At 41.5% G+C, this 13,100-nt stretch overlaps 1 pseudogene; it reads left to right on the plus strand.

Annotated features, from left to right (window-relative positions):
* LOC107523777 (lysine-specific demethylase 3A-like) overlaps nucleotides 1-13,100 on the plus strand; it is a 58,890-nt pseudogene that overhangs the window by 44,237 nt on the left and 1,553 nt on the right.

Genomic DNA, 13,100 nt, shown 5'->3' on the forward strand with positions numbered 1-13,100 from the left:
AATATAAAGTATTCATTGACTATCTGAATAGAAAAATGCTTCAGCTATCATTTTCCAGCTCATGTGGTGGGATGTCCTATTGACACAGCTGTCTTAATCTATGCATGGCGAAATATTTGCTTACTAGTGATCATTCCTCATCACCATTTTGCTTAGAGGATCATTTTGGTGGTAAATATTGGGGTAAGAAAATGTATACTCTTTTTTTACTTGAAATTTTTTACTGACATAGTTATAGATTCACATGCAGTTGTAAGGGGTAATATAGAGAGATACATAACCTTTAGGATTGGCTTTTTTCACTCAGCATAATTCTCTGAAGATCCATCTAAGTTATTGCAAATATCAGCAGTTTTTTCTTTTTACTGTTGATGACTATCCTATGGAATGGTTGTTCTTCAGTTTAACCATTCATCTGTTGAAGGACATCTGTGCTGTGTCAAGTTTTTGGCTATTACAAATAAAGCTGCTATGAAAATATATGTACAACTTTCATTGTGGCTATAAGTTTTAATTTCTCTGGAATAAATGCCCCAAGACTGCAATTACTAAGTTAAATAGTAATTGGATGTTGAACTTGTATCAGAAACCACCAAGCTGTTTTCCAGAGTAGCTGTACATTTTTACTTCCTACCAGCCATGAATGTGTGATCTAGTTTTTGTACAAACTCACCAGAGTTTGGTGTTGCCACCTTTTTAAAATTTTATTTTAGCCATTCTAATAGGCATATAGCGATATTTCATTGTGGTTTTAATTTGCATTTATCTGACGGCTAATAAGGTTTGGTACTTTTTCATGTGCTTATTTACCATCCATATGTCTTCTTCAGTAAAATGTTCCTGTCTCTTGTCCTGCTTTGTATTTTAAAGTGCACAACTTTCTAACTCCAGTTATGAATTATTTTATTTCATTTTATTTTTTAAATATATCTTTATTGATTTCAGAGAGAGGAAAGGAGAGGGAGAGAGAGAGAGGTAGAAACATCAATAATGAGAAAGTCATTGATCAAGCCCTCAACCGGGCATGTGCCCTGACTGGGAATCCAACCCCGATCGCCTGGATCCTAGGTCGATGCTCAACCGCTGAGCCACGCCCGGCCGGGCAGTTATGAATTATTTTAAATTGGAAAATACATTGATACCATGTACAATTATTTGTCATTGTTTCATTTCAAACATAGGTACCAACACATTCCCCACAGGTATAGCCCTTATATAGGTACTCAGGATTTATTTGAGAGCTCAGCAACCAAGAATCAGGGAAATGGCTTCCAAAACACTTTATATTGTTTTTAAATTTCATGAAGTTTGGGGGATCCTTGGGGATTCTGTTTCCGTTAATTAGCTAATAAATTAGGTCAGTCATGGGAAATAAATTTACATTTTAAAAATACTTTTGGATATGCTCCACTCCCCATCAACAGTTAGTTTCAGCTAGAAGGAGAGTCTCTAAGGAGGTGCTGAGCCTGTGTCGGGGAGCTGGATTCAGCAGGACCTACAAGACAAGCACCAATTGCCATCCTTTGGCATGAGGTTTATTATCAGCGAGCCGCAGTGGAGAAGCGACAGAGTAGCAAGAGGCGCTGGGACCTGACCTCTCAGTCACAGCCCAGACCAGCGCTGGTGCTCCGTGGCAGCCTCTCCACAGTGAGTGAGCCACGATGGCTGAAACAGAGAAAGGCGCAGAGGGCCCACCAGAGGGGCGCGAGCTTCCGAGCCAGTGAAGGCAGCGTTGGTTAGGAGGGAACAGCAGAGCACGGGGGTGTGAGGAGGGAACGGGACACGGCTTTACCACAGTTGTTTGGGAAAGAAGTCCGAATAGGAGGCAATCCCCAGACCCACGTGGAGAAATTTTACAGCTTTCTTTCTTTCTTTCTTTCTTTCTTTCTTTCTTTCTTTCTTTCTTTCTTTCTTTCTTTCTTTCTTTCTTTCTTTCTTTCTTTCTTTCTTTCTTTCTTTCTTCCTTCCTTCCTTCCTTCCTTCCTTCCTTCCTTCCTTCCTTCCTTCCTTCCTTCCTTCCTTCCTTCCTTCCTCTTTCTTTTCTTTCTTTCTTTCTTTCTTTCTTTCTTTCTTTCTTTCTTTCTTTCTTTCTTTCTTTCTTTCTTTCTTTCTTTCTTTCTTTCTTTCTTTCTTTCTTTCTTTCTTTCTTTCTTTCTTTCTTTCTTTCTTTCTTCCTTTCCTTTCCTTTCCTTTCCTTTCCTTTCCTTTCCTTTCCTTTCCTTTCCTTTCCTTTCCTTTCCTTTCCTTTCCTTTCCTTTCCTTTCCTTTCCTTTCCTTTCCTTTCCTTTCCTTTCCTTTCCTTTCCTTTCCTTTCCTTTCCTTTCCTTTCCTTTCCTTTCCTTTCCTTTCCTTTCTTTCCTTTCTTTCTTTCTTTCTTTCCTTCCAGGACCATACCACTAAGAGTGGCTATTAGAAACTATAAACCCTGGTGTGGGGCTGCTTGGTAGTGAGTAGTGTGAATAAATAACCCATTAAAAAAAATTGGAGTCTACATATATTAGCCCAGTCTCCATTCTCCTCAAACGCCAAGGCAATAGTCTGGGTAGAACCAACACCACCCCAGGTTAGAGGGAGGAAGAAATTCTATCCCAAGAGGCTGAGAGATTGACCCGTATGACTTGAGTGAATAAAATGTTCCCCAATATTTCCCTGTCTTCCTCCTTAGCTCCCACGATCTTTTACTTCTAATTTCAAAACCAAGCTTCTTAAATAGGTTGGCCCCATTTCCTTATTTCCTCTCTCTCTGACCTGACTTTTGCCCCCATCTCTCGTCCAGCGTAGTTCTTGCTGATGATCTCCAAATGCTGAAAATGAGCTTGTTTTTTTTTTGAATTTCATCTTATTTGACCACTCAGCGGCGTTTGTGTTTGTTTTTCTATCTATCATTGCTAATGCCCCTCTTACCTCGCTACCTCTTCTTGTTGGACTTCTCTCCTGCGACCTGAAAAGTTGGGGCCCCAAGACTATTGCTAAACTTTTCTCTGATCCCCACCCGTACATGGGGATGCCGCTGTGCCTCTGCGAAGCCCTCCTGTTCTCTCCGTTGAATCAGACTTACCCAGCTCACCCACTTCCCGTTACTCCGAACCACCTGCAACCCCCCAAGTCGCTCTCCGCTGTGTTATTTTTAAAAAGTCACCTTGTCACCCCTCTGCTCTTCGAGACTAGCTCCGGCTACCGCCAGCAGCCTCGGGCTCCATCAGCCACCCTCCTTTCGGCTCCCAGTCTCAGGCTTTTCACTGCGGCAGCCCCCCCGCCCGGAACACTCTGCCATCCCCCCTCCCCTCCCCACCTAGTCCAGTTGTGTCCCGATCATTCCTGTTTTAGCCAAAATGTTCCTTCCCCACAAAACCTCCTGTCGAAGCCAAAATAGATCAGGTCCATCGCTCACGTCCTTCAGAGCCTTCTGAGTTCTACTTTTAAATTTTTTCACTGTTTTTATATATTTGGGTATTTGATTAATTTGTGTCTCTCTTACTAGACTCTAAGCTCCAGAGGAGGCAATACCTTGGCAGACAGTCCTCTGCATCTCCAGAACCCAGTGCAGAGGAGGGAAGAAACCAACTGGTTGTAACTGTTCAAGGGCCTGAAGATCCCCCCTGCCCTCCCACCCCCGCCTCCAGGCCTCAGGGAGTGGGTCCCTCCGCAGCCAGAGGGCAAGGGGACCCTGAAGGGGGTGCGCTGGGCCTCCGAAGTGAGCATGGCCCCTTCTCAAACTCAATTGTGTCAAGTTCAACTTTTAGTGCTCTTCTTTTCTGATTGTTTAAATAACTCCTCAAAGCCCTGCTCAGCCGGAAAGTTGTCTCAGATTTTATTTTTTAAGTGTTATTAAGTAACATTTGTACAACATTTTATAATTTACAAAGCATATACATTTTCATTATCATTTGAATTTCCAAGTACCTCCGAAGTAACATATTATTCCTAACCCACAGATGTTGGAATGAGGCTTTGAAGGATTAAGTGACTAACCAATTAGCTGGGCTACTAGCCGGCTGAGCGGGGACTTCATCCAGGCTTTGCCACCCAGGTTCTGTCTCACCCACTGCTCCATAATTGCTTGTGGTTTCCCTTCCCTTGGGGGCTTCATCCAGACTTTGCCACCCAGGTTCTCTCTCACCCACTGCTCCATAATTGCTTGTGTAGCAATTATGGTCAAGCCTGAATTTGGATCTTTATGGTTAACAATGCCCAAAGAATGATGTGGCTTCCACCACAGCTACATATATAGGGTTGATACCCTGTATCACAGCATCTGTGTGTGTATGTGTATATCTTCGAGTTTGGGGAATGCCTCCATCTGAACCAGTTTTTCTTATACTGGAAAAGAGTCATTTGATTTACATAGTTGCCTTTGTCACATGGCCAGGTACAGACCTTGCCTCTTGGACTGAGGAACTTTAGTGAGTCAGAGAAACAGGTCATTGCATTTAATCTTATGTAAACCAGCTACCAGGAAACACTTGCTTCTTATTTCATAATTTATTCTCCTTATTTCCCCATTACCCGCAATATTCCGCCCACCTCCGAGAGAAGACGCTGCCAGCAGCATTGACCTTCTGCTCAGCGTGAGAACGTTTGTCGTGCACTGAATACATCCACTTGTTCCCACTTATGAGCAAACACAATGATACTCTGAGAAAAAGCGTGTCACAGAGCCATTGTCCACACGATAAACACTGCTGTCTTTTCCTTACAAATAGGCTGCGAATGATTCTTCAGCACTGGGCCAGACAATGGAATTTGTTTTCCATCGGCGATGGCGAGTTTTCACAGATCCACGCGCACCCCCTTGCCCCATCGCTGGTGACCTTATGAGCAATGTGAGAGGCAGCTGACGGGTTAGGAATGTCAGTCAGACCTGGCCTCTTTCATGTTGTCCGAGGATGTTCCTATTTATGAGGTGACAGAAACTGGTTAAACTGCTGCTACATTGTTGTTGCTTTTAGAAAAGCCTCATGTAATCATTTACGAATGAACCAGAACAAACCCCAGAGAACCAGGCTGCAGGAAATGGCCACTGTCCTCGCTAATGATGCCCAGACAACCTTTGCTAGCTTTTCCATCTTGAATTTCTCACCTCGACAGGACTGTAACAAGACTTAGTCTTCTACATTTCTGCTTTTTGTTGCCCTAATGGTCCCTGAGTATTTGCTGCTAACCTAAACAAACAAAAACAAACAGACAAAATGTTTAGCCAACGGGATGGAGGTATAATTCAATAAAGGACCACTAGCATCGTGCTTCAGGTAAATTATAGATTAAATAGTTTTGGGTGATCTGGCTTGGAAGCCCAACCATCTTCTAATCTGACATAGGAACACATTTTCCCATTGAAACAGTCAGCTTGACAACACTCAGCCTAATGCTTTTTAGGTTGGAAATTAACAGGAACACCTGTGCACAAAAGAGAGGTAAGGGAAGGTCAAAATAAACCCAACACACGGATAGGTAGAATTTATACTGTATGAATTTATTTCCGGGATCAGGAGTGAGGACATGTATTTATGGGTTAGCAGAGTTGACCAGGATAGAGTGATTCCAGATATACTTTTCAGAGCGAATAATAAGTGTCTTCTGAGAGAAGGTGACAGCAGTAATTTGGAAAAGCTGGACAACTAATATAGGAAGGGTAATTTTCCAATACTGCAGAGCTCAAAGGCCTGGGTTAAAACATGGAAAAAAAAAATCATATTCTGCCCCTGGACCATTACCGCAAAATGCCACAAGCAAAACCAGGGATAATTCCCTGCTAAGAACCATGGACCTAGGTGATCTTTAAGGTCTCTTCCAGTTCGGCAATATGAATTTTTCTTGAAAAGATTATTCTACTTATACAGCCAGGAAGACTTAGTAATTTCCTTTCGCTTTTCTAGGACAAAAGCTACTTTATGGAGTAGGGTCACAATAGAGAAACTATTCACCCATAGTAGTTTATTGGTTCAAAAACTATTTTAGGCAGTTATATTCCCAAGTCCTTGCGGCGGGAACCCAGTTCGGGCTGGACCACAGCGCCCTCTAGCCTGCTGCCTGCAGGGCCCAGGCCGGGCCTCCCGGGGGCTGCAGGAAACCCCTGGGCTTTGTTAGTAGATTTTCTTCAGACAATACGTTTTCTTATCATTTGTTTATGTAAGTTACAGACTTCAAAAGTGTTGCTCCCCCTTCAAGTTAAAGGAAACCGTTACTCATTCCAGAGATGAATAACTCCACACCCAAGGCCTCCTCTATGCCACTTATCTAACAGTCCTTGGTAGTTTTAATTGTTAAAACCTGACTTTCAGTTATTTTGTCCCCACTAAGGAAAGAAGTTTATAGCAAAACATTCTGACATATATCACAAAGCCACTAAGTATATTATGATCAAATATTTGGAAAAGTAAATGGGTGTGCATATAATATTAGGTGGGACCAAATTGCATTTCTTTAAACTGTGTTTGACCTACAGAAATGACTTTTTGTATGGTTTACCCTAATATCTAAAAAAAATAAATAAGAAACTAGGGAGTGATCTGGAAACTGGGAGACATACGAGAGGCAGACTTGTTTTTGTCTATGTATTCTTTGAAATTCAAGGCTCTTTTTTTAAAACCATATTTTTTTTAAAAAAAGGTGTATTTTAAGCAAAAATAAAATTTAAAAATTAAAAAAAAAAAGGTAAACATTTTAAGAGGAAATAAAAAGAAAATATGTGGTCATAAATTTTTCTAAGCTGGCTAATATTCTTCTCTTTCCACATTTCTCCCCATATTATTTTCCCCTCTCTGCCAGAGTTGTTTATTAAACTAGCTGATAACCTATTATTTTCAAACTTCTGGCAAATAATTTTTAGAAATATATCCTAAGGCAATTTATCATCTGACTCTACAAATATATGTTTGTAAGGGTTTTTATTGTTTTAGAATAGTGGAAAATTTAAACCACATAAATGAGAGGTTGCATAAACAAAATACGATGCATTCATCTATCGGAATACTATGTAGGCCCGGTTCTTTTGCTTTGTTTTTACTTGTAGTGTGCCTCATAAAGGAACTGCTGTAAATAGGCCGTTAGTGGTGGTAAATTATGTGTGTGTGGGGGGGGAGCACTCTATAGTCCTCTGATGAGGTCTCAGTGAGCCTGTGCCTCTGGCTTGTGAACTCACAAGTGTTTCTCGGTGTTTTTCTTCCCCCTTAGGTGGGACAGGCGGCTAGGTGGACTGGAGTTCGGCATGTTCTTCTCCCAGATTGGAAGGCTGGAGCTGGCTGGAGTGGGCATCGCCTTCCCCAGGTGAGAGGCTCTGACAGCACTCCGGGCAGGCTAGGCTCTGGGTAACTAGCTTCTCCTGTGGGCAGGCCTTGTTAAGAACGGAGTGCTCTGGCGTATTTCAAAATGGTTTCTTTTTCGTTCATCCTGCAGGAGGGGAGTTTTCTTCAACATTTACTGTTGGAACCTGCCCAAGCTCCTAGAGGTAAATCTCCCAAAATTGTGGGGAACCCCCTATGATTGGGTCTCTTTGAGTTTTTACACACAGCCGGCAGCAATTCATCAACTGCAGTTCAGGTTTCCCTACCCTGGCGTGGGCTCTGAGGTGGCTTCTGCTAAGTGAAGTGTTGTTCCAATAGCCTGTGACTGCATTCGTCTGTCGGCCTCTCCAAGACTGAGGGCGGAGGTTAACCCTGTGCTTTCCTCTCTCTAAGGGTCCAAGAAGGGTTGTTGATTTCTCAGTGTGTTTAGCTTTTTGCTTGTTAGGATGGAGTGGCTACCACCAAGCTCTTTAAATGCAGAGATGGAAATGGCTTGAAATCAGTTTTTAACGAGACACTGAGGTTCTTCCCAATGAATATTAAAGGATGTTTATTGCAAGAGAAATAGAAGGCTACAGGGCAAAAGGAACCAATCCCTTGTGGATACCAAGGGACAACTTAAGTTTTTGGGGAGTCAAAAGTTATACTCAGATTTTTCACCTGTGCTGTCGGGTAGCGCCTCTAACCCCTCCATTGTTCAGGGGTGAACTGTACTGTGCTAATTTCCCCTTTTTAAAATCCTCACCCAAGGATATGTTCATTGATTTTATTTTATTTTTTATTTTTTAGAGATAGAGAGAGGAACATTGATGTGAGGGGAAAACACCCATCAGTTGCCTCCTGCATGCGCCTGACCAGGGATTGAACCCGCAGCCTCGGTATGTGCCCTGACTGAGAATCGAACCTACAATCTTTCGGTGCACAGGATGGCATTCCAACCAACTGAGCCACCTGGGCAAGGCCTAGCTTCCCATTTTTATTCTACTGAAATTATTTTCTTTAGAGGACAGCTTTTCTGTGTGAATTTCATAAGGAAGATATTTACTGATGATGGTACATAGTATTTGACCTTTCTTTGGGTACATTCTTACTACCAAATCTAATTTTCCCAGGTCAAATTTGCAAGTCTAATCTTTTCAAGGAGATTGAATTCTTCCATTAATATTAGTCAAATTTTTATGACGTATAGTTTTAGCAATTTTTCAGTTTTTTTTTTTCTGGATTAAAGGGTGCAGCCGATTTCCTAACCACTATAATGAAATGGGGTCTGGACCACATGGAGAGACAGAAGAAAGAAGTCAGGTGCAGAAAAGCAGGCAGAGTTGGTGGTGGGAAGGTGCGAGAGTGTTTATCTAATAGCTTCTATTTTCCCCATGACGTATGGGGCAAGACAAGCAACTAAGAGTGAAGGAGAGTCTGGCTGGCGTGGCTCAGCGGTTGAGCATCGACCTAGGATCCAGGGGATTGTCATTCGATTCCCGGTCGGGGCACATGCCCGGGTTGCGGGCTGGATCCCCAGTAGGGCGTGTGCAGGAGGCAGCCAATCAATGACTCTCATCATTGCTGTTTCTCTCTCTTCCTCTCCCTTCCTCTCTCTGAAATCAATAAAGATATATATATATATAAAAAAAAGAGTGAAGGATATGAGTAAGCTTTTGGAGAGAGGAGAATGTGTGATGTTTTGGACAGAAGAGAAGTCATCATATTAGGCAAGGATGGTAGGATTGTTGGTTCATGTTACGTGATCTTTGAGATTTGTGGTCATGGGTTTCAAGGGACGCTATCTGTGTATTTTCTTCCACTATGTTCAACTGCTTGACAAGCTCAGGAGCATGGCAGACAGTTGAGTTTCACCTGAGCTGGAGTTTGGCAAGGTGTTCATAGAAGAGGGAGAAAGAATTTCTCCTATAATTATGTTTGCTTTCTCTTGCATCATCAAACTTTTATCCGCTGAGTAGTTCCTTTGGTATAAAATATGTCCAGTACCTATCATCCTCAACCAGCAACAACAAATTCAAAACAAAATACAAGACAAAACCTTTCTACTACCCCATTCCTCTAAAAAGAACCAAGCTACCACTCCATTTATCTGCTGTCTTCAGAGCTTAACTTCTTAAATGCGTTTTCTATAGTCTCGACTCCCCTTGCCTCAGTTCAGTTTCTCATAATGCGTTCCAAGCAGGCTCCTCGCCCATCACCCCAAGGAGAGTGCTTATCAGGGAGCCAGTGACCAGCACGGTGCGAATTAATAGTTCACTCTCAGTCCTCTTCGTACTGGACCTTTCAGCACTTGGCCACTTGAAACATTTTCTTCTCTTGGATACCTTCACACCAGCACCCCCATTTCACTGGCTATTCCTTTGGGGTCTTCTTCACAAAAGTTTTAAATGTTGCAGATCATGATCTTGGGAATCACTTTTCCTTGATCTAATTTATCTTTCTCAGGGAATCTTCTTTATTACCAACCACTTAAGTATTACTCATATGCCAATGACCCTCATAAGTAGATTTTTCAATGTTGGAAAATCCTTTCATTCCTAGATCCACTGTTGCTTATGAGGTAGTGTTATTTTTTTGTATACTGACAAGTGCAATCTGCTAGTGCTTTCTTTAGTAGTTTTGCAACTATTTTTCAGTGAGGTTAACTTTTCATTTGAATTCAACTGAGACGTTTTCAAAATAAGCTCTATTTTTAAAAATTATCTATATTCAAACTAAAACAGTTTTAATAAAACTTTTGTTTCTAGAAACAATAGTAAAGGATATAAGGCATTTTGTAAAATTTTGTCCTGAATACATCACAGTAAAAAATAAATGTGTCCTTAACTTCCACCTCTGCAATACAGAAGCTACTTCCTCTTCCTCAGCTTTGGAAACAAGGTGAAGAATGGTCCATTAACAATTTTGGGCAGGAGGTTGAATGTGGACACACCTTAAAAGAATTTGGGGATACCTGACCAAACAATACAAATTCAATTTTTAATAACTGATACAAAGGTGAAGTCGTTCCTTCAGAGCCTGGCCCAGCTCCTGCTCACCTGTGCTGTGCTCACCTGTGCTCTCAGGCAAACACTGATGCTCCTGTTCTAGGGGAGACTTTTCCATTTTAGAGGTTCAGTGTCCAGGGAGCTCTTCGTATGAATGATGTAGTGCTGATTCCACGTGGGTATCTTAAGGGTTGGAGTCAATGTATTTTTCTAACACCTGCTACGTAGACTCTAGGTGTCAAATGGCCCATTTCCAGTTTGTCCTAATTCTTCATCACGTATTGGTAGACCTAGGACCACAACCTTTGCTATGGCATCATAATCACACCTGATGTTCATTCATATTCTATGCCTGGAAACAGTTCCTGAATTTAACAATAATACCTACACATAAAACAACCCACTGTTACAATGTATATGGTCACAGAATATTGATCTTCTGTAGACCAACAAATGTTTTGAACCCAAATTGCTATGCATCAAATTCACAGCCAGAATCCCCAAGATAAAAAATACTTGCTTAATACAAATAATAACTTAAAAGACACATGCACGCACTTCTTACAGAACTGTGCTTGGGGAAACTCCATTTGTTCAGTGCCACTGAAGAAGTATTTTGCTAAAGTGTTGTTCCAGGTATTTTTGTTTGGAAAATCTATCCCCAGTAGGCACAACAATTTATTGGATGAACAGAAAAGAAAGATAGGCTTGTGGCAACCAGAAAGTTTTCGTAACTTTCAGGTTGTATTAAGTGTACCTGCAGAAATATTTAAGTGTTCTCAGGATGCAAAGTTGGAGCTGAAATATGACATCAAAATAGTTGACAAACAAAAAAGGTGTACAGCAGCTGTCTCTTCAGGTCAAAGCTGGTACTCAAATATGCAAAAAAAAAAAAGCTTCAGGACATAGAGCTTGTTGGCTTCCTCCCATCCCGTCACATAATCTAATCAGGTATGAATTTCACAAAAGATTCATGTTGTTCTGCTTGATTGCTATCGAGCAATGATTTTCAACAGGTGTGCTGCGAGAATCTTAAAACATGCAATACCTGACTATTTAGTCAGGGGTACTGACCTGTTTTCCCTTAGACTGTCAAATAAAAAAATTGACAACAGCTAACACAACAATAGCCACCTGCTGAGAATGAATCAAAATTATACCTATTTTTTGGTCAGATCAGCAAAAAATATATTTTTTGATGTGCCCCAGAGTTTTAGAAATTAGTTTGTTTGCCATGAGATGACAAAGGTTGAAAATAGCTGGTATGGAGGATTTGCTCATACCCATCCCAAGCTTGATCTTCCTAACAAAAGATGCTAACATATTATTCCAGTTTGTGGAGTGTAAAGGGGGCTGGTCGTCCTTCATCCAGGAAGAGCCTGGAGAACTAGATGCTGTGCAGTGCTGAGGAGTGAGGCTGACTTTCCAAAGTACAAGCTTCACTCACCTCTGATAATGACTGTATTCTGGTTTTATGTTCTGAAAACTTTGCTCTGGAGTTGTTGGCACCCTGGGCTGCTGGGCAGCAGCAGGCAGTTGTGGAGTCAGGAATGGGTTCTGTGTCTAGGGCCAGGAGTGTGGCCGGGCCCAGTGCCGAGCTGCTTGGAGAAGCCAAGTGCCACAACATTGCCACGCACCAGGTGTGGACAAGTGGCCAGGGACCAGATGTCAAGGTGACTGGAACTGCAATCCAACCAAGCGGGTTCCAAAGGTGCCTCCAGCACCCCCAGAGGAAGTGATTTTAATAATAATGGTCAGAATTATCACTGGAATATACTGACTCATTAGCACTTGTATTATGTGAACAGCAAACACAAATAAGAGTGGAATAACTGAAATCCAGTCTCTGAGGTTTAAGGAAAAAGAAACCACAGGTATTGTTTTATATCTTAGTATTTTCCCTCTTAGTTTATAATTTTGAAAGGCTTTTAAAAAAAATACCAGACCCATGACCACAAGTTTCTCAAGTGTGAGGAACCCTTTTTAACATAAAATGTTTTACAGGACTTTATGTGATTAAGTTTATAGCTAGTGTCTTTTTTATTGAGAAAATACATCAGAAAAAGCTATATTGATTTGTTCATATATTTAAATGAACCTGTATTTTATTAGTCATAGGTTGCTTGTGGTGTTGTGTAAAGGGGAGCGCTAGAGTCAGATTGTCTTGCTCCATTATAGGTAACCTCTAGGTATCTCAGTTTCCTAATATTTAAAATGAGGAATAATAGCCCTGGCCAGATAGCTCAGTGGGTTAGAGCATTCTCCCGATACCCCAGGAATTCAGACTATGAATCAGAGTTTGAGATGCTGTTTAGTCTGTATCAGCCTATTCAACTATCCATCAATGTTCTAGCTGGGAAGTCACTGTTGGATGGCTACCCAACAGCTATTCCTTTCTTTCTTGCTGTCAGGGCCCCATTTGTTTGAAATGAGGGGAAAGATTGGATTTTTGTTACCAGTTCTTCATTACCTCTCTGTAATAGAATAGTACATCTACAACTTTTGGCATGTGACATTGTAATACTTTCCACTGGAGTAGGCAGAGTATATATCCCTGATCAGTTTGTGTTGGACTTGGCCAGGTAATTTGTTTGGCAAATGAAATGTTACTGGACATGACATGAGCAGAGACTCTAAATTTGTTTGATTTTACCTGGCTTCTTGTACACTGGCCATTTGCAATGAGAAAAATATGCCATGGGTGGCCAGTAGTGCCAGAATAAGAAAATATATGGGTCAGACATGAAAACACACACGGTCTAGATCCAAGCCCAACTGGTCCCAGCCAAATCTAGCAGAGTCATAGGTGACCTACAGATCCTTAATTGAG

The sequence above is a fragment of the Miniopterus natalensis genome, chromosome 8 (assembly GCF_054644295.1).
Source record: "Miniopterus natalensis isolate mMinNat1 chromosome 8, mMinNat1.hap1, whole genome shotgun sequence".
Taxonomy (NCBI): domain Eukaryota; kingdom Metazoa; phylum Chordata; class Mammalia; order Chiroptera; family Miniopteridae; genus Miniopterus; species Miniopterus natalensis.